Raw genomic sequence first — 22,065 nt, forward strand, 5'->3', positions numbered from 1 at the left:
AAGATCTATTATAAGCGTATACTATAACCTATGTACTCAATTGTCTTCTCTCTAATCGCTCTTTACAGTTCATGGTCAAACAAGACTTGTCCATTTACCAAAATCCGGTTTCGAACAAATTCGCAACATTTATTCATTTCGGCGTATCTTTGTTTTACGGAAGCGCTGTATAAAAACTAATTTTAGCAAGCATTTGCATATACCTATATAGCAATTAATTTATTTTCCGAGTAACCAACTAGGTAACAGTGAGCAAGAGTTATTTTTTCTAGGGACTATGTGAAGTGATGTGATGTGGTTGTAAAAACAACCATCATCACTGTTACACGAAATAATTTTTGTAAACAAAGATTACGATTTTAACGGGTGACAACTAAAACTTTGGAATCTTTTTCTCAAGCTGTCAAAAAAAAACAAAGATACATGAAGAAGATCTTATTTACCGAAATTAAAGATACATTATCCATTGTTGAAAAAAATTTAGTGTACATTTGAAAACGGTCCGTAGTCGGCTGCTCGGCGAAGCATCCGTTTGATGTCCGAACAGAAGCGTTGTACGGCCATCATGTCAACTTTACGAATGCATCTCTTGATTCTACCAATCAACTGTTTGCAATTTGTGTCTCTCCAGTTATTTTTGTACACCAAGGAACTCCAAATCTGGACGAAATCTTCGATTGGGCGCACTGAGACAGATCTGGTCGCGGTTTTTGGGTAAAAATGTGTACGTATCCTTTCGATCGGGAACGATTGTGTTTTTTGGCGTAATGCGATGTTGCTTTATCCAGCCAAAACACGTATTGTCCATCTGCAAAAATTTTCTTCAAACATTCGTCTGGCACAACTTAATTGAAAGCCAAACCAGAGGGCTTGTTTTTGAAGAAACGAGAAAGAGAACGATATCCTTCTGCGTCCATAATTTTGGCTGGTCTTCCACTATCTTGCTTGCGAATAGTTGTTGGGTATCTTAGGATATGGTAAATAGTCAAAGCCACAACATATTCGCTTTTTAAAAGTTGTACCGTACACTTGTTACCGAGATTTCTGCGGCAAATCGTAGAAGTGTACAGCGCGCTCCCGAAATGCTTCTTGTTTCGACGACATTTTAAGAAAAACAAGGCAAACATAAACAAAACAAAAAATATTGACAAAAACAGGAGAGAGAGAGAATTAACACATATATACTCTCATTTCTCTCTGAGCTCGTTTGTTGTTGAGTATAGGGGTCTCAAAAAAATTCCAAAACTTTAGTTGTCACCCGTTATAACGCCCTTATAACGGCTTTTATGGACAAATTCGGTCTTGAAAACTACAATGAGAGTGCAGTAAAACTCATATTATTAGACGATTATAAATATTTTAGGAATTTTTTCTTCTTCCGATCACGGGTAACTGGGTAAGTTTAATCATGAAAACCAAATCTATTCTTGCTGTTTATATAAATACGTTATTACGTTATTTTTCATGCGAAAATCTAACAAAAACATGACAAATTCTGAATATATTTGTTTTACCACTTTTCGGTCATTATATTGTTTGAACTTCCCCTTCTTTTCCGTGCTAGAAGCGTTAACATTCCATACACTCATGACTCGATTTTGTTAGGCTATTGAGCACTCCGACAATTAATTTTATACTTATCTAAAATTTTATAACTTTTAGCTCATGTTCTAGAGAGCCGAAGAAAGTCGCCATCTGAATATGTCAGTGTTGCCGCACGTACAGATTATTCTGTGCTCAACAGGCATTCAGAATAAATAACTTTTATAAAATCTTGATATGTAAATCCTTTTCATGATAATTTTACAACAGTTAATGGTCGTACCGTAAATAGTTATGCTGCTGTTGTCTGTTATTGCTAATTCTTTTGAGAACCAGCGATTTAAATTAGAGATTTTGAGTTTCACGATGCTATAAATAATAATAACAAACTCAAGGAACCTTTCTCTGAAGCTTTTATTTCGAATAATTCATAAAAAGCTGCTCAAAATTTAGGAAAATCTGCTCAAAAAATGTTCTCGATTTAAGATGGCGTCTCTCTATCTATAACAAGCTCTTTAGTCGTTACTCTTTTGGAGGCTCTCTAATCGGTGTTTTGACAAGCCTTCTGTTTGATTGGACTTACTTTTGTCAACTGATTCTGTTCGATTGGAATTTTCGGTTTAAGATGGCGACTCTCTAAGGCTCTCTATTATGTTCAACAATTTTTTTGCCGTCCGATTATTAAAGCCCTTTTCGAAGCGGGTGGGGAGAGGGGGGAACAAGAAATTTAAGAATAATTTGTAATGGCCTTACTTGGATTACTTTAAGTGACACACAAATTTTATAATAATGGAATACCGTATAATACAAATGTTATAAAAATGTCGGCATAATGGTACAAAAATGACATAAAAATTATTCGAAAATAAAAAAAATGAAACAAAATAATTAGAACTGTAGAATATGGCACCAAAAATCGATCGGCGGTAGACAAAAACAAACAAATCTCTGTTTTCATGAATGATTCTGAGCTAAAAAATAACACATGTTAAATTTTGGTTCTTTTTATTGATTTTATCATATAAGCTACTAAGAGTATTAAGCACACTGGAAGGGCACTTTATTGTAAAAAAAGGTGCACCATTTGAACTATGGAAGTCAGAAGTGTCCGGTATTGGGAGCTGTCCGGCGCTGGAGGACTCCCCCCCTCTTACAAGAAATCACACATTAGATGAACAATAAAAAATAGTGAAAATAGACACGCCAAAACACCCAAAACCTCGCTCAAAACTAACCCAAAAATGACATAAAACTATCACGTAAATAATATTATATACTAATGCATGCATACCGACATTTGGCATAATGGACGTTGGGTACAATGGACGATAGGCATAATGGATGATAGGCATAACGGACGTTAGGCATAATTTATAACACTTCACTTTCTTATGAATAGGCACTTGAGCAAATCATCGTTTCGCCACAATACAATGCAAACCGGGGTCACCCATTTATCATAAAGTAATTTGGCATAATGTTGTATAGCATAACACAATTTAGTACAAAATCATTAGCATAATCATAAGGGACCATTTGGCATGATTCCTTAAAAATCATTTTATGATATTTCATGCTTCGGGATCAATCCCGGCGTAGTGGTTAGCACTCACACCTCTCACGCCGACGACCCGGGTTCAAATCCCAACCCAGCAGAAGTCACGAATGACCTAAGCTGTTAAAGTGACTATAATAAAAAAAAATCATGCTTCAGGGTGAGACGGCGACTCGCCGTCGGAATCTTCGACCACTGCAAAAAATAGTCCTTCCGTAGAAATCACATCTGTCTTGATTTAGTCGTTTTCCTAAATGTACCGACTCTAGTTGGTTTTCCCTAACCTTCACCTTCGTCTTAGCGACTTATTTTATATGTAAAAGAAAGCAGCCAAGCAGCGATTTTCCAAGCTAACAGAGAACTATTGTGCCTAACATCTATTATGATTAGCGTATTTACGCCTAACGTTTATTACGTCCAGTGCTCGAAAAAATTGGCAGCCCTACGTGAAGGGGAATATAAACCCAGACAGTTTTACCCCTGGTAATATTCTTTTATCTGTCAGCCCTTGGACATGACTACTGAACTGCTGACAGTGTTTGTCTTTCTCAGTTTTCTACTCTTCAATACAATTCTTCCATGGATTGCAGTGCTGAATGGTTGCTCAACTAACCTGTCAGTAATTTTTCTTGGTCTTGACAGATATTTTAGATCTAAAGACTTGGTTTTTAAAATTTGCATCTATTTAAAATCAACCAAAATCTGGTTGAAGGAAATTAATTGAAACTTCGAAGCAATGTTTCCGTTTATTGTAATTTCGTTTGCCGTTGTCGGCAGTTCGAAATCGAATCGATGGTTTCAGGTTGGCAATGATGAGTTCATTTCATCTATATCAGAGACAGCCAAAGAATGAGCAGTACTGAAATACCCCCAAATAAGACGATAGGTGGTGCTTGTACGCTCATCGCGATATCTCAGCTGTCCATTAACGAATAAAGTTGATATTTGAAAGTTGACTAGGTTATACTACATGTTAACAATGTACCAAAACTTTATTGATTGGACAACTAAGAAATCGCCGTGGGTGTACCGCCTTATTCGGGGGACTGCTGTATATTGAATTAATTCAGGCGTATTGCATAAATTGAATATGAGATTTCTAAGCACTGGTAATGGAGCGCTTTCCTATGAAGAGAAATTTGATCCAATCATCTTGGCTTCATTACAATGCAATAGGAACGGGGGTCGGCCATTTAGCATAAAGTTATTTGGCATAATGCTGTTTACCATACCACCATTTGTCACAAAAACATTAGCATAATCATGAAGGAGCATTTCCGGAGTGATTCGCGATTACGGCGCAACTAGCAAAATGTAAACAAATCGTTTTATTGCACCATCAGCCTTAAAAAGGCTGATAGTATCTATGGCAACAATCCTTTCTTTTGTTTTAATCGATAGAATTATTTAAAACAAGTTTTTAGTGATGGGCGATAGAAGTGTTCAAACAAAACAAAACACAATTTGCAGTTTAACACCTTTCATTGTTATGAAGTAACAGGCTTATTTGCAAATCGTTTTGTAAACAGGCGATAGTAAAGAGCGAAACACAGGCGCATGTAAACAGGCGAAACTAAATAAAAAAAATCAAAGCAAGGCGAAACAGACAGGGCTGGGCGAAACTCATTGTCAAAATGCTTTGAGGCTTATTTCAAGGGATTCAACTAGAAGACTTAGATTTTGAGCTTGAATGCACAAATTTAATGCAGTATTGCTGTTAAATTATAAGATTGCTTTATTCTACACCAATGTATGTCTTTAGACTCGATTTTTGTCACTTTTATTTACATTACGTTTTGAAAATGTACCTGCAAATTATCACAGTGATATTCCTCATTGTTTACATTTTGCTAGTTGCGCCCTAATCGGGAATCACTACGGATTTGATAGAATTCCTTAAAAATCATTTAAACATTTCAAAGATGATTCAGGGTTGGACGGTGACCCGCCGTCATACATTCCGGTCACTGCGGAGGATAGTGCCATCACCGTAAATATAACATCTGTCTAGATTTATTCGTTTCCCTAGGTCTTCCGACTCTAGTTAGTTTTCCCTAACCTTCGCCTGAACGACTTATTTTATATGTAAAAAAGCAGCCTAGCGAAGATTGGGTAACTTGCAAGCTGGCAGCAGATAGTTGGCGCAAAACATGCCTAACGTCCAGTATTCCTGCCAAACATTATGCCTTCCACATATTATGCCTATCGTCTATTATGCCTACCGTCCATTATGCCTAACGTCTATTATGTCTAATGTATTTATGCCTAATGTCTAAGGGTGTTTTGATGTAATGATTTATAATGATTTTTATGATCAAAATTAAACTTAAATACCATTATAAGAGCAACAGAGATTAACCTAGGAGTGTGCCTACAAACGATAACAGCGTGCCGGTATTGGTCGTGGTATTGGTATTGGCGTGCCGGTCAACATAATAGTGCCATCGGAAAGGCCCGACTCCCGGCAGGGTTCTTCAAAAATGGCCAAAACCGCTAGCAACGGCTCTTCACTGAATAATTTCATGAATTTGAGAGGAGGTGAAACTACCGAATAAGTGGATGGAAGGTGTGTTTGTCCCATCTTCAAAAAGGGTGCTCTCTCAGATTTTGTTACATCCTCTAACCTCAACAGCTAAAGAATTCGTAGGAAAATACCAGGCGGGCTTTATGAGGGCCTTTGCCACTATGGATCAAATTTTTACTCTCCATAAAATCCTCCAGAAATGTCGGAAGTACAACGTGCCCACCTAGCATATTTTCGTAGATTTCAGGGCAGCATACGATACAGTCGAGCGCAAACAGCTATGACAGATAATACACGAGCACAAACTGACGCGGCTAATCGACGCTACCTTGGAGCGAGTGATCTACTACCTGCGTATTTCGGGGCCACTCTCGAGTTCTTTCGTATCGCCCAGAGGGTTGCGGCAAGGGGATGGACTGCCCTGTATTTATGTTATTCAACATCGCTAGTGAAGTTATGATCTGGCAAGCGGGCATCGAAACTAGAGGAACGGTCTTCAGCAAAAGTAACCAACTCCTAGTCTTCGCAGATGACCTCGACATCATTACTAGAAACCTTGGGATGGCAGACGCAATCTACGTCAGACTAAAAACGGATTATTGGGTTACAACTCAATGCGTCGAAAAACAAATATATGGTAAGAATAGGCTTCAAAGAAAACATGGTTTGGCTCCCATGGGCAGTGACTACTGACGGTGATGAGCTGGAAGTGGTTGATGAGTTTGTATTTTTGGGATCTCTGGTCACCGCCGGCAATAATATGAGTAAGGAGATTTGACGACGCATTCAAGCTGAAAGTGGAGTCTACTATTCCCTCCGCAAGACTCTTCGATCAAAAAGCATACGCCGCCGCACAAAACTGATGATGTACAAAACGCTAATCAGACCGGTAGTCTTCTACGGATTTGAAATAGTAACGTTGCTTACGGAAGACATAAGTGCACTTGCCGTATTTGAACGCGGACTATGTTTGATGGAGTACAAATAGATAGCGGAGAGTGGCGTAGGCGGGCCGGCCACGTCCCAAAGATGTCGTACTACTGTGCAGTGAACGATTTCCCAAACTTGCGATACCTTTGTTATATAATAATTTGTCTTTGACCTCAAAATAGACTTCATTTCGCGTTTTTTCCTTAAACTTTCTTTTCGAGATCTACCTAAAGAGATAGAAGTCACATGGGCTCAGATCTGGTGTATATAGAGGGAATAATTTAAATCGCATTAGTAGTCACTTACTACACCATCATTTTCAGCAACTTTTGGATTGCTGGACTGTTTTGGTAAAAAAGCGGCCATTTATTTGTCGCTGTTGAACGTCTGATTCTTCGGCGGACAGTTCATGTACCGAATTCCATGCGTATTTCAGAATGCAGAAACCTTGCCTGCTAACTGTTATGATGGTTTTTTCGATTCGTTGCCTCCTCTCCGCCCGTTTAACACTTCCATAGTAATGAATTGTGTTCGGACACAAATAAATCCTTGTTATGCGTAAACACATCCGAACAACCGTCTGAAATTTTGAACTCGAAATTGCTTTGTTCCGCTTTGAGCGAAAGTTACATCTACTCTGAAAAAGTTTTTTTTTTATTTTCATGCACAATTTCGAACATGTTGCCTTTTGGTATCATTGGGATATTACCACTTTACTACCGGGGATATAGTCATCTCAATTGAATAGCTTGGGCGACAAAATTACGGTCTTATCTCAGATTCACCCCTTTACTTTTCCAAATTTTTTTTGGTAACCCGGTTTTTAACAGCGAAAACCATATGAAGCGACAAAAAAAATGATGACGATGACATTGACAACCGAATCGCCGATGTGGATGGAATGCAGTATGCTAGAGAATCGGATTCACCTCAAATGAATTTGAGGGTTCACTGTCTGGGTTGTCTGGTGACGATTTTCGATTGAAGGGGATGTTACCGGATCCTGTTGGTAGCTATTCTTTAAACGAAATGTTGAAAAAGACGAACTGGCTGGAAACAGAAATAACTTTATTGCCATTTTTATAAATAACTATTTATGCAAAACTGGTTTTCTTCCAAACAAAACCCGTGTTGGGGATTAGCCAATACGTTCAGCTGACTTTAATCCTATCAGTCTCGTCGACATCTGTTCCTCCCGTCGTTTACTGAAAGGAGGAAGGCTACTCCAACTCCAATCGATAATCGATCCATTGATTAATTATAATTAATGAAGGGGTAGCCTTCGTGTTCATTGCGTCATCCGCAGGAAGAGCCAATCATAAAGTTTTTTGCTTGTGTCCGCGCATTTTTTTTATTTTATGTCAGATATTCAGATGTTGTATTAAAAAAACATTTGCGGATAAATTTGACTGGTGAATCATCAACAATTAAGTCTAGACAGTGTTATGGATTTGTTTGCCTGTCACCATTTTAGCTTAACTTCATAGTCATAGTAACAGTAAGACGACGTTGTACTATCAGTCAAAGTGGCTTGTTCTCCGAATCCAAAAACAAGTTGTTAAAAAGATTTGCAGAGCCAATGCTTTCTGATTAATTTATGATGTCAGCCGCAAACACTTTTCCTCGAGCATTTCTACATCGGATGTAAACATTCCGACCCGTGAGAGTTATTTCTTCTGCTCTTGATGTGTTTACACTAACGGTTACACTGCGTATTCATTTGTTCGTACACATTTCTTCTTATTTGTTCTACATATACCGTCAATGTTGGTAAAATCACCATTCGTCATATCAGGACGCTATAATGCTATTATGCGAAAGAGCGATAATTGTTTGGCACAACTCACCAGAAAAACATGAGAAAAAACAAAAGCCTCATGCTGTTTACCATCACGTAACCCGTACACAGCCGAACACACACACTCACTCGTTCAGTTCGAGAATCTTGCGAATCACTTCAATCTAAATAATGGTGTCATTTATGCTAATATTTAATATAATGTTATTTACTTTCTTCCTTCCTTCCTTCCTTCTCGTTATTTTTTTCTTTTTCTTTTTTTTTCTGTTACCGGGTACTACTGCCACCGTGTCCCATCGCCGTCGTGCCGTCATCGCATCCCACCCACTCATTCACGAATTGCGCGCCCAATTCACACCACCACCTTTTCACCCCGGGGATAAACTCGTGTAGGTTAGTTGGACGGAGCGAAAAAAAAGAACGAACAGAAAAAAAACAAGAACCAGCTGATACGAGACGGGAGTGTGCCGCCGTGAGCTACTCGCTAGCACCGTAGTTACCGTGACACCCACCCAACCCGGAGCGGACGGACGACCCAGACTGTAGTAGTGCCTAGACCTCCAATTCCGCAGAAACCGGAGGGCACCCGGCGACAATGATTGATATCTGATGCACGAGTTGTTCAAACAACAACAACAACAAGCTTCGGACGAGCTGTTCTGGAAAATCAACCATCTTCAGTCCAGCAAACGGTTTCGCGTTGGTGTACCCCCCGGCGTGATTTTCGAAAGCAGGAAAGAAAATCCAAATTAGCTACCCCAGACGAGAACAAGCGAGAGACCTCGCGTGCAAAAGAGCGAGCGAGAAGAGGTAGGCGAATAAATGATAATGAAGGAGTGAGACCCGCGGAATAATCAGTGAATTTGAGTGCGCGGAAAGTATAGTTTGCCAACTAGTGATTAGGGGCCGAAAATTTGGATGAGAAGCAATCAGTGTCCGTCGATGGGGAAGCAACCGATGGGAGTGTATCCAGTCCAGCGGTTGCTGTCGTATGTGTGTATGTGTATGTGATTGGTTTTTAGATGAGTTTCCTTCGTTCGCCCGGATAGCACCGCACCGAGTGAACAAACGAGATTGTCCTGCTAAACCAGAACCGCCGCAGCAGCGCGTCAGTTTGTGTGCCCCGAAAAGTCCGGGGAGGGGTAAATCGAGCGAGCAGATAGGTGCTTTGTACGTGCTGAGATTCGAACCGAAAGGGCCATAAAAATTGCATAAATCTAAGCGCGTCCGAGAGTGGTGATATAAATCAAATGGTCTCAGCTTCAACAAAAAAAAAGGATAACAAGTACAAAAGGAAAAATAAGTGTTGAAGAAGATAGAGAGTGTTGTTGAAAGAGTGGAGGTAAAAAAGAACGAAAAAGGAGGATATAAAATTGATATTTATTACTAGTGTCCAATGCATTGTGTAACTGCGGGAATATCGAAGAAAAGGAAGTTAACTGCTGTGTGAATATCGAGTACACTCACATCTATACAGGCAGACAGGTTGTGAAAGGCTGCTGGGGAAATTGATTCAACATCCTGTGTGTTAAGTGAAGTGACGGAGTGATCAAATTAAGTATATATTTTACCGATATTGAGTTTATACTTTGAGCTCTGAGAAGAGAGAGTGGTTCGCAGACAAGCAAAAGTTACTGAGGACAACCGAACTGATTCCAAGTATGAGCGGATACATTAGCACTGCTGGCATCGATAACAATCTTCAGCCCAATAAATACGGTAAGACTCATGCCTTTGATATTACTTGCTTCGAGGGGTGCAGCACAAATTCGTGAACTTTATGCGAATGTGCAAATTTTAAACCGAACCCTAATTAGACAGTCGATTTCCTTTTCCTGGGCGTACTCTGGTTGTTGCCTTTGACGGTCGGAGACCTTCAGCGAAAACGTTTCTATTGCACCAATTCCACGTCTACTTTTGCCTGTGAAGAAGGAGATTCTACTTATGGTGATAAAGATAAAATAAATATGATTAATTGTACGTCATAAATCATCGGGAAATTGTACACGAACCCTCTCGTCGTGCAGCGACGTGGCGTGTACGCGGGTGTATGACACTACACAGTTAAGTTCATGCAATTTGGTGGGGCTACTGATACTGTGGCGTGCTCTACCGAGCCGAGCCGAGGCCCGAGGTCGATTCCGCTTGGCAGATATGCAAGTCTGTCTCGACTGGTTCTCATGGCTGTGGCTAAAGTTAAACCGAACGTAAACACAGGCCCTGGTGGTGCGATGGATTAGGTTGACCTCTCTTCCTATCCCGTCCGCCGCAACCGGTACCGTTTTATTTCTCCTCCGACTTGGGAATTTCAAACCGATAAGACCCGTTATTTGCTAAGCCATTTGTATGATTCTGGTTTAGCCTAACGAAATCGACTGCAGCAGCGTCGATGGATTTAGAATGACAATAATCGATGAAGTAAAAATTAACAGATAAAAACAAACAAAAATCGTAGTAAATTATACCAAACCGAAAGTGATGTAATCCATCACAAGGCCCACAATTACGTTGAGGAACGTGTCACCCGAGTCTTAGTACTGACATCTGATCTATCAAAAAAGGACTGATTCAAAAGCCATTTTTACTCATACCTAGATAAACTAATTTCAAGACCATTCGTTTGATATCAACGAAATCAAATCTAAACTATCGAATGTCATGCTTGCTGTGTGCCGTCTCCGATTCGCAATGACTATCTACCTCTTTTGATGATATAGAGCACGCCGAAAGTTCTGACAGCAAAACTAGCAAAATGAAGATATAACTACAAGATTAACTTTGATAGCTTGTCGTTAAACTTTTTCCCTTGATCTACGGTCACATCTGTGTTTCGTGAGCAACTTTAAGCGCTCGCGTTCGCTAGGAGGAACCATGTTCCTCAAAAGCTGTGCTAGAATTCATCTGGTTCATTTGTTCGACCTGATTCGATTATCGTCCGTCGGGCGGAATGGCTCTGATTTATGCCATTGACCTGGGCTTGGACTTTAACTGGCTTGAAAAAAAAAAAAGCGAGCACGATTGCTAGATGAAACATCAGTAGATAGCTGGCTCTAAACCAGATTCAACTAGCTTCAACTTTGAACACATAGTTTTTTGGCTTTTAAGTTGTCGAGTTGAGCGCATACTTTAGATACTATCAATGGTCGTTTCGTTTTGTATTCGGTTTATTAACTTTAGCTAGATTGAGATTTGATGTAACATAAAAAAGCAATAAAGTTTTCTTGTTACTTGAAATAACACGAAAAAAGACGTTTTTTCGTCTGTTTTCATTACGAGCGTAATGATAATTTTGATTGACAGAAGTTTTAGTGTTGTATCAGTATATATGTGCATATTTTACGTAATTTACGAACAATTTACGTTTCGTTTTTTTTGTTGAAGTTCCTTCAAAAAAACTAATAATTAAAAAAGCTGTGAAGCTATTAAACATGGCTGATTTGATAGGTAGTAAAAATCGAATGCCTTTTGTTCAAATTTCAAATTGCCACGAGTTTTTCGTGAAAGTAGATTCCTATTTTACTAGCTGTGAAATGCATTATGCATCGATCGCTAAATTTGTCTGTAGCACGATAACAGCCTCTGCAAGTAGGTTTTCACTTTGCTTTTATTTGAATTATTTAATTTGAATTATTTTATATTCGGCAATAAGTATTGTTATAGGTGTAACTCATTATTCGCAACTTCGCAGCTAAAACAAGCTTAGAATTCACTGAAAACATTGTAGTTCTTAACATGAATAGTCAAATTGCATTGATAAGTTGTGGTGTGGTGCTTTTTAAACCCACTTTACCCATTGAACTAAAAATATTCAATTAAAGCTTTGGTTTCTTATTATTAGTGCAATAACGTTCATTTTGTTAACATGCGTCATGTAACTTTTCTAAAACATCGCACAGCGTAATTAAAATAAAATATAAAATCTAGTTTACTTCAATGTCATCCAAAATTGCCTCTGAGAGATTTTTTTTACTCGCTGTAGATATGTTTATATCTATGAGTATAGATACATGACCTAGTTTTATTTCTAAAACTATTTTACACAAAAAGTAAGCAATTTTACAAGAAATCTGCCATAATTCGTCATTTTGCATGGTACAACTGAACAATTGTGTGACTTGCGAAGCAGAACTTGGGGGAAAATTCGAAACAGCTTAAACAAAAATATGATCTAAACGTACATCTATAGCAACCCATCATGGCTCTCAACACAGTCAACCGTAAGTTAGATATTTGGTCATAAAAATTCATTTTAAACAGAAAAGCATTGAAAAACCAATTGGTTTATTAATGCACTTTGTTTTGCAAAAGTCTTTAAACCAAGTAAATTGAGTAGCCCAAGAATTTCAAACTGTTCAAGCAGTCAGACGTACCTGCCCATTCAAGCAAATCAAATTGAAGGAAGCTAATATTAGAGCTTAGATCATAAATTTACTGATAGGCTGACATGTGTCATTTTCTTTCTACATAGATGTGTGTTGGCGATTGACAAGCTTTTGATTCCAATTTGATTGCAGATATACCAAAAAGTAGCGAGAACGAGAATTTTTTTTTGTATGCCAGAAGGGCATTGGGTTAAAAGGCCACTGCGACAGTCTTAATGAGCGTCTTTTGTGACAGGCCCCGATTGCTGTACATAGTTTACGGATCGCTTATACCCATTGATGGAGTTGAGCGGAATAGTTGTAATCCTGTGCCCCAATTCGGTACTACATGGTTTATAAAGCCAATGACCGTTTTGGGATTTAGGCTCCATACCTGATATGGAGTAAGAAGGAAACTTCCTAAGAAGTTGTGCCTTGATAATGCAAGAGCTCCGCAATAACAGAGCAGATGCGCTGAACTTTCAGGTTCGAGAACGAGAAGTTAGAAATAGTTTAAATTAGCTAAACTTAAAACATATTGATTAATTACTACTTTTTAGGAAGAAATTAAACTAAGAAATTTACTGGATCTAGTCCGCATGTTTAAACCTGACCGGATAAAAATATTTTGGTCACTCGTTCATGATTTCGCTTACACCGACGCCCAAGTAATACGAACTTTATTCAGACAGTATAGTTTCGCATTAGAATGCTTGTTATTACATTGTTGCAAACACGATTTGGAATTCATCATTAGCTGGTTCAGGAATTTTACTGAGCAACTTACTACCAGTGGTCGAAAAAATTGACAGCCCTGCATGAAAGCGAATATAAAACGCATTCAACGCTTACAGTTTTACCCCCGGTAGTATTCTTTTATCTGTCAGCCCATAGACATAACTACTGAGCTGCTGACAATGTTTGTCTGTCTCAGTTTTATACCCTGCAAAACAATTCATTCATGAATTGCAGTGCTGAATGATTGCTCGACTAATTTGTCAATCAACCACTGTCCAACATTGATCAACATTGAGAGCGGGGCGGAGGTGACTTATCTTATTTTTTATGGTTTCTACGAAAAATCACTTTTTCGCTGTGATATTCTAGATTCATTACAACGGAGATAACCGGAATGTATGATCAATACACCTAAATGTACCTTCAACGCTTTGGAACTCTATGAGATGCAAGTAGGTTACTGATGCTTGTCTAGACTGTAATCTGGCATAACATGTTTGAGTCGTTGTTTACATTAATATCCTAATTTTCTACTGTCAGCCGTGTGGCGCTGTGGTTTTAACCAGATCACTGCCATCTGTATTTTCGTCTGACATTTGTTTCACGAATATTGTTATGTTTTAACCACAAATTTCTTTTTCGGGTACACAGCATATCCTGCTCCCGGCAAGGTTCACATGTATTAGTGTATCAGCTTTGTGTAAATCATTTAGAGAACGAGCTGCAGTAATTGCTACGAAACCATGGTGTTCTGTCTAGGGTCTAATTTTCGTTACAGACAGAGTAAGGTACGTATAGTGTTAGATGAGCAACAACTGAACTGAATTGTTTATCAGAATCTCCCCGAAAAAAAAATTTACAATGAATTTTGTAGTAGAAACAATCCCAAGTAGCACACTTTTGGCCCATCTGGTTGTAGCAACTCAGTTATGACTGAAATTAGTCACATATCGGTTGCTACAACTAGTTTGTAACAACTGTGCTAATAGGGATGCGTCTACAACAGTTTTTATAGTGGACATTGAAACTTATGGTGGATTTATTGTAAAAGTGCCTCAAATTCAAATTTTCTTCATATTTTTGTTCCTTATTTTAAGCAATAGAAATAGCCATAGTTCCTCCCTGATTTACAGCCTTTTCTAATTATATTTTGTTGTTCGCTTAAAAAAATTACCATAAAAGGTTGTTACTTTTCAGTGTAAATGAAAATTTTTGTTCGCGAAAAAATAGATTTTTTTATTGTTAAGATACTTAACAACTCGTCATTTTTATGGTAAAATATCTCAAAACCATAAAAGTTATGGCGGATTGCAATAAGTTTGATGATTTGGATATCTTTTCGGACGATAAGTTTTATTGTTTTTTACTGTATTTTGTATCCTACTGTTATAGTAATTTTTATCTTAGTGCTATGGTTATTTTTTCGTGTTGTCACTTCATTCTGTTTAGGTGCTAAACAGAATAAAGTGTTTCAAAGCTCTGGCAACTCCGCATAAGGGAGGACCTTGGGAGCGTACGGTTATTTCCGTCAAGGTTACTATTAAGACTGTGTCGAATAGTCCGCGACATCCCAGTGATGGGGAGTTGGAGATGATCATGCTGGATGCTGAAGTGATCGTAAACTCGGGATCTTTTGACCGATTCCAGGTTCTGAACAAGTTCCTTTGAATAGAATAGAGGAATAAAGAACTACGGAAATAGAATAGTTTTTCCACAATTTGGAGAAAAAGTATTAAAATATAAAAAAGTTACGGAGGGGTTAATCACATCCAACATTTTTCCTTCGTACTTAATTCTGCGTTTACCAACAACCAATAGGCCTCTTGCCAGGGCAAGTTTTTTCACAGTTGGTCAAAATACTGGTCGCGATGATAATGTCTATACAAAAGTTTAAGTCTTTCGCACAGACAAACAGACGAGACACTCGTATTAATTTCATCGTCCATGCAAAAGCAAGCATTTTTCATAGAAGCACAGGCCGTAGTCTTACTGCCTGGTCCAATACAGGTAGCTGTAATTCTTGTTGTACCTTGAAGATCGTCTGATGATCATAAAGTCATCTTTAAACCCGATGAAGTGTGGTCTTCCACCTCTATGGTCAATAGCAATCTTTCCAGTAGATCGATACTTGAAGCATAACCTGTGATGTGAAGCGAATTTCTTCACAGCATATAATTGCTTTCTGTGATATTCTGGACTTGTAATCCTGGAAATTTTTGTTCTCAATGCTAATCCAAGGCTGACGTGAGCCAGCACAAAAACGAGAAATAATGAACATTTTTATTTCTCATTATATATTCTGCAACATTTCCCTTGCGTTGTTTGAAATACACGGAACACAACACTTGAGTTTTAAAACAAAAGTATCACCGCTACGGTTTTCGCCGATAAAAAAAAATAAACAAATGAAAGCTTCGTATTGCACTTATTTTGGCCAACGCAAAATGGTATTTGTCAACAAAATACTGTCGTAGTGTGCTGTCGCAGCTGAATGCTTACATAATCATTAAGCATACAATCCCGAATCATTGACTCCAATTTGATTTTAGAGTATTGAAGTTTTCTGACACTTTAACAACTGTGTAATTGTCAATTGCAAATATTTTGTTCGTCTTCGATACATTAGCCCGTATACGTTTTAAGTGTACGAAGTATCATTCTTAATTGAATTAGATGTTAGATGTAAAGTATGTCAGTTAGTATGTCAAATTCTTCAAAATTTCCATTTGTTGAAATATCTAATTTTTGTGTCCCCCTACTGTATCCACCTAAAACTGACCTGATACTAATATCTCTCAACTTCCACGATTTCGTCCCGTGGGATCCCGATGCCGTTAGTTGATTAGTTAGGCGGCTCAGTTGGTTCTGTTTTGCTCACTCGCTCGAATGTCGATTTGTTCAGGCCACATACGCGTTGAAAACGTAATGCCAAACAGTCCCAAGGGACTGCAATCAGTTGGTCCCAAGTCCCAAGCAGCAGCAGCAGCAGCAACAGCGGCAATGAAGGAGGTGGAGCGACCGTACCTACCGTACTGGTGGGTTCCGACCTACCTACCTATCTCAGCGCTTGACAAGCATGCAATGAACCAAACAAACGCCCACATTTTCGAGTCAATTTTCATGGCCACTTGAAATGAGTTTTTTTTTGCATATGTACGCAAAATACAGCTCGAGGTTAGACTGCTGATAACGTAAAGGCCGTTTTTATTTACGTGAAATATGTTTTTTTGGGTGCAGGCATGTTTCCTTCTCTGTTTTGGTATATTCGATAGTAAAGCTTTAACTTGAGAAGATGAAATATTTGAATTAATTTAAACTGCATGTTGATTAGATTTCACGTGAGCTAATCAACAAACCAAACAGCTTGTGCCAACTTTGGTAACACTTTTGCTGGTTTAAAGAACAATTAGCAGACTGTGACAGATATGTCTCACAGAAAATATTATGCATATTCACATCAATAAATCGTTTTACCGTCGTTTCATATGATGAATAAAACTTTTTTTTGTCTGCATAAATTACAAGCGCTTTGTATGTGTTGCAACCCAATCTCAACAGAATTTTTAAATTTTTATTGGTTCTAAGCAATTTATTCAAGAATTATGATGGTTTTAAGCGAAAATCAACAAAAGGGTGACACTGCACGACACTTCACGGTGACAAATAACCTACTTTTAACTTCCTTGTACTAATTCTTTGGTTCAAAACTATCTTCAAATTTGAGTTGGTATATTTATTTTAAAAGGATTCTGAGTACTTTCAACCTAATTATAGCTAAAAATATTTAAAATTCAGGCCATGGGATTTTTGGCAGGTTTCTGCTAATTTGGTATTCTGTTTTGATGTTTTACGAACTTGTGAAACCGTTTCTATTGGCAAACAATAGTAATAATTTTTATGCCAACATATAGCTACCAAAGGGTAGGTCTAAAATAAAGGTAGACCGAAGAATCAAATCCCGTACCCTACTATTTACTGACCGAACGCTACCCTGCTCTAGCTAAAGTGCCCTCTCGAATTAGCACGAATTGATGGAACTAATTGTGAAACTCCATTGGGATGCTTTGATTTCGATTTTTTTCGAAATTGTTGAAAAATGGGATGGGAAGGAACCGAACGGAAATTCCCTCAGCACAATAGAAAATACATAAATTTGGACGCCTTGCTGGTGGCACCATTATAGGAAAGCTACCCAAGCCTACAGGTAGGGGCCGACGCGACGGAGGACGTTTCACGTTGTGTGAAAGATTTTGTTCCTCTTTACAATGTACGAAAATTTGGTACTTATGCGCTGTTGCAGTGCTGTTCGAAATAATTATAAACAGCCGCTCTCTGCCGATTGTGTAGAAAACATTATTTTAAGTGCACAATATGGGTTCCTTCCTTAGAAATTTTTTGCTTCAATATAACCTTATATCGTTCTCTTACGTGCGAAGATTGCTGATAACTTTCAATGTTTAATTTTGATATTATTTATAGGACTTTAAAATGAGTTTTGATGGAACATAGATTGGTGAAACTTGATCTGTTTTTGATGATATTATGATGGTGATGATGAGATGCATTGTTTAGATCGGAGCAACCTGAGGTATTGGATTTGTTTCAAGTGGTTCGTGGAGAAAAATGTAAAGCTTTTCTCTTTCAGTGCCCACAATAGGGGTGCACGATTGGCATAGGATTGCGATGGCTTTGTTTGATTCTTAAGGACGCCATTTCAATTTCTAATTATGGTTTACGAGCCGTAAACGAGCTCCTCTGCAATAATTATCCATAACGGCAACATTGCAACAGCAACTTTCAACTAGCGGATGCTGCTGTGTCAACTTCTCTTCATGGCAGCACAATGCCGAATACAGAGTATGATTATTGCAGCTTTCAACCATTGTAGCCGGGTTGCAAAAATACTAGCTGATGGTTTCATAAGAAGAATGTTTAAGAAAATTTTATTAGTTTATTATTAAAATAAAACAGTTATCATTAAGACTAAGAATTGAATTGAGTTGAAACATACTCTAGGAAACTAACAGTGCTTTGAGTGGTTAAAAAAATTAAACATTATGATTAAAAGACTAAGAGTGTCTTTCAAAAGAGTTCGAGGACAGTGAACTGCAAACAATTTTTGACGAAGATGACACTCAAACACAGCGACAACTCGTGGATCAATTAAATGTGACTCGAAAAACCATCTCCATGCGGTTGAAGACCATGGAAAAGATTTCGAAGTTTGAAAATGGATTCCATAAGAGTTGAGCGCAGGACCGACAGCAGAAAAACCAGATATGAAATGCTACTTACTAAGTACAAAACGAAGTCATTTCTTCATCAGATTCTGACTAACAATGAAAAGTGGGTTTAGTTCGACAATCCTAAATATAAAATGTTTTGGATAAGTTGTCAGATCAAATCGCTATGGACGAAAGACAATGTTTTGGGTTTCGTGGAATCAAAAGGGGTTGATGTACCATGACCTACTTAAACCTGGCGGCGCTAAGCAAAGCAAAGCAAAGCCTTGGGCATAACCGTCTTTTAAAACATTACCCTTCTTTATCGACAAATTTCGCAGCCGGTTGTTAGAGTACAGGACAATAACGAGACTAGTGCAACGATCATACTGACTTTAAGCAACACCGTGCAGTCAAGATTCAAACGTACGACGGCTGGTTTGTTAGATCTACATTGTATCTCGAAGCTAATTGGGTGGTTAAACCTGGCGGAACCGACAACAAATGACCAGTTTTAATTGAGCTTTGGGTGACAAATATTTTGGTGAATACTAAAATAGGCAACACAAAGTGATTTTATTGCATGATAACGCTCCATTACACACTGCAAAACCGGTCAAGGCAGCCATTAAGGGGTTACATACAGTTAGGAGGGCAATAAAAGTCTATTGCTCAAGATATTTTCTAGAGAAAATTTTTTATCTAATAAAAGTGAAACTTCTTGTACATGTAACGGTTACCTTCATATATATTTTCATATTTTTATGAGATATACGGTAACCAACCTATTTACATAATTTGAACACTTTCATTTGATTTTGCTGTAAGTGTCCAAATTATGGACGTTGCTGATGGAGTCCAAAATACGTTGCTTACCCTAGTTATTGCAATAGCTGATGTATTTATTCTCTTGGCTTCTAAATTAAGGCGTCTTGTGGTGAGCACCATGTCAATAAACTGAATCACCGGAAATCAAAAAGAAATGGATAATGTTAATGTAATATCCCAAGTAACAATTTTAAGTTTTATTACGTTCCTCTAGCGGTTTACTTGACCAATTTCATAAAATCGCTAATAAAACTATGAGCTCCACCAGAACTTTCTGATGATATTATAGCGATCCTGCCTTACTGCCTTCCGACCAAGGTATCCACTCTTCAAACAGTTTTTATAACCTCTTTAAAAATCACGCTCTGCTAAAAGCAGCAATAAAACCGATTAATTTTATAAAGCTTTTCGCTTTTCGTTCTGGTAAAAAGCCTGTGTCAACCAAGCTTTGCAAAATACATCCGTAAAGTATAGAGTATTTTATAAATTTTGAGTAATCGTCGTTGGTTTGCAGCATATGCGCGTTAAATTTTAGCGTGCTTCGATAAAATGGTCACGCCATGGAAATTTTGCAATTTTCGAAATCTGGTTATTTTAACAAAATAAATATATTCAGTTAGTCAATGTTAATGTCTAGCAAAATCATTTTAATTGCTTCCTGTGATAGGAAAACCGATTGATAATAATTTTCTTTTTGCAAAACACTTTACGGTGATGAATTTTTGTTTACGGGCTAAAACAAAACATTAGATTATGGTAATATTGCCTCGCATAAAAAAAGGATTTTGGTGTGGAACTCTAATATTCTTTGTAATAACAGCAATACATCTGTTTGGTCAGGGTGTTACCGCTTTTATAGCTAGCTATAAGTGTGTTTCGGGCCCGCATCCTCTTGGTATTGCGTAATCCCACAATAAAACCAGAGGTAATTATTAATGCCGCAATAAAACCTATATAAAATTCAAGTAAACCAAGGCCTTAGAATTCTTACTTGGGTTTAGGGAAGGCTGGAGTACCTCTACAACGACAGTTGAGCTTGTTGATTTTTACTCAACCAAATTTTTTAATATGAATATCATCAGAGGTAGTTGCCGAGTCTGCTTTGACAACTTTGCTTTGGTGAACTTTGTGAGCCGATGGAACAAACGATAAGCTGCTCAACAAAAATGTTCTTGTCAGCCTTAAGAAGGTAACAGTTAACAATGACCGCTACAGTGCCATGATCACCGACTATTTTTGTTCGACAATTGAGCGCCAGTAATGTAGAGTACCTGAAGTTTCAACAATACGGCGTAACATGTCGCACCGCAAATGCAATAATTGATTTATTGAAACATTGGGCGAGTGAAAAATATCGCATATTGTATTGGAGCCGTAAGTTGGTCCTCAAGATTATGCGACTTAACGCCATTGGCCATTGGATTTTTTGTGGGGTCATGTGAAGTCTCCGGCTTACTCTAGTTACCTTGGAAGACAAAATTCGCCACGTTATCAACAATACACAGCCTCAATTGCCGTAAAAATTGCTCAAATACTTTTCCTGGTACTTTTCCTGTACTGGTCTGCCTCACCAGGGATGGTTGTAGTTGGAGACAATACCGCTATTGAGGAACGAGGTGGGAAGAGTAAATCCAATATCACTCAAGCACGCACAAAAATATATTAACTTGTCCCTCATTCAATAGCGATTATGGAAAAAAGAAATGCAGTGCTGGTTACAGTGAACACCCGGACGATATCAAAAAAGTTCTACAGTACTGGTCGCAGTGATGAGTCCATACAAAAAAAATCGCCGGATATCTCTGTATTGATTTGAATAAGGCCTTCGATACCCTGAAACGCAACATTCTGTTGAAAAAACTAAAATGCTAGAGAAAGCGAAGATTATCAAATGATATTCGGATAACCAACCAATTTTGGACCCCATCAGCAGCTGTACATAATTTGATTTTCCTGTAAGTGTCAAAATTGGGTGCAGCTGCTGATGGGGTCCAAAACACGTTGGTTACCCTATTCATAGCCATTTGTGTGGAAGGTAGCAATTTGTGGCATTCAAACATGTTGCTAGTTTGGTAAGTCCCTTAAACATTAGAGTTCCGCAAAGTAGTAGTGTCGGACCATATTTATTTCTCATATACTTAAACGATGTTGGAAACTTACCACTCAAAGAAATGCCCAAATTATTTGCTGATGCAACATTATTTGACCGCATTGTGTCATCCATAAACGCAATTGTGATCCTCTCTTCAACTCTACATAAATATTAAAAACAAATTTAAAGCATATTATAAATCGTTTGCGTGATTAAGGCCTATTTAGGGTCCATAAAGTTCTCGTAGGCAGATGAAAACTAACTATCAAATCAAAGCAACGCTGCGAGTCACGGAAGTTCAGGTGTGACAATATTTTCGAGCAGACTAAATATCTCACGCATAACTTTAGTAATAAACATTGCTTGTTCAAATTTGCCCAGTACCTCCCAGTTGGCCTCGACGTAAGATGCTGGTCTAATAAGTCAGTCGTCATATGTTCGCATCCCGACTGGGAGAGGCTGTTAGAGTCAATAG

The 22,065-nt window shown here is 38.1% G+C and overlaps 1 protein-coding gene across 3 annotated transcripts in view; it reads left to right on the forward strand.

Annotated features, from left to right (window-relative positions):
• Positions 1-22,065, forward strand: part of LOC128743715 (protein winged eye) — a 193,628-nt gene that overhangs the window by 8,918 nt on the left and 162,645 nt on the right. For 2 of the 3 annotated variants that reach the window (XM_053840340.1, XM_053840342.1), the window contains exon 2: positions 8,743-10,068. The gene's annotated coding sequence lies outside the window, so the exon portion shown is untranslated. The remainder of the gene's footprint in view (positions 1-8,742; positions 10,069-22,065) is intronic. The other variant, XM_053840341.1, reaches the window with a different exon arrangement.

The sequence above is a fragment of the Sabethes cyaneus genome, chromosome 3 (genome assembly GCF_943734655.1).
Source record: "Sabethes cyaneus chromosome 3, idSabCyanKW18_F2, whole genome shotgun sequence".
In the NCBI taxonomy this organism is placed as follows: Eukaryota; Metazoa; Arthropoda; class Insecta; order Diptera; family Culicidae; genus Sabethes; species Sabethes cyaneus.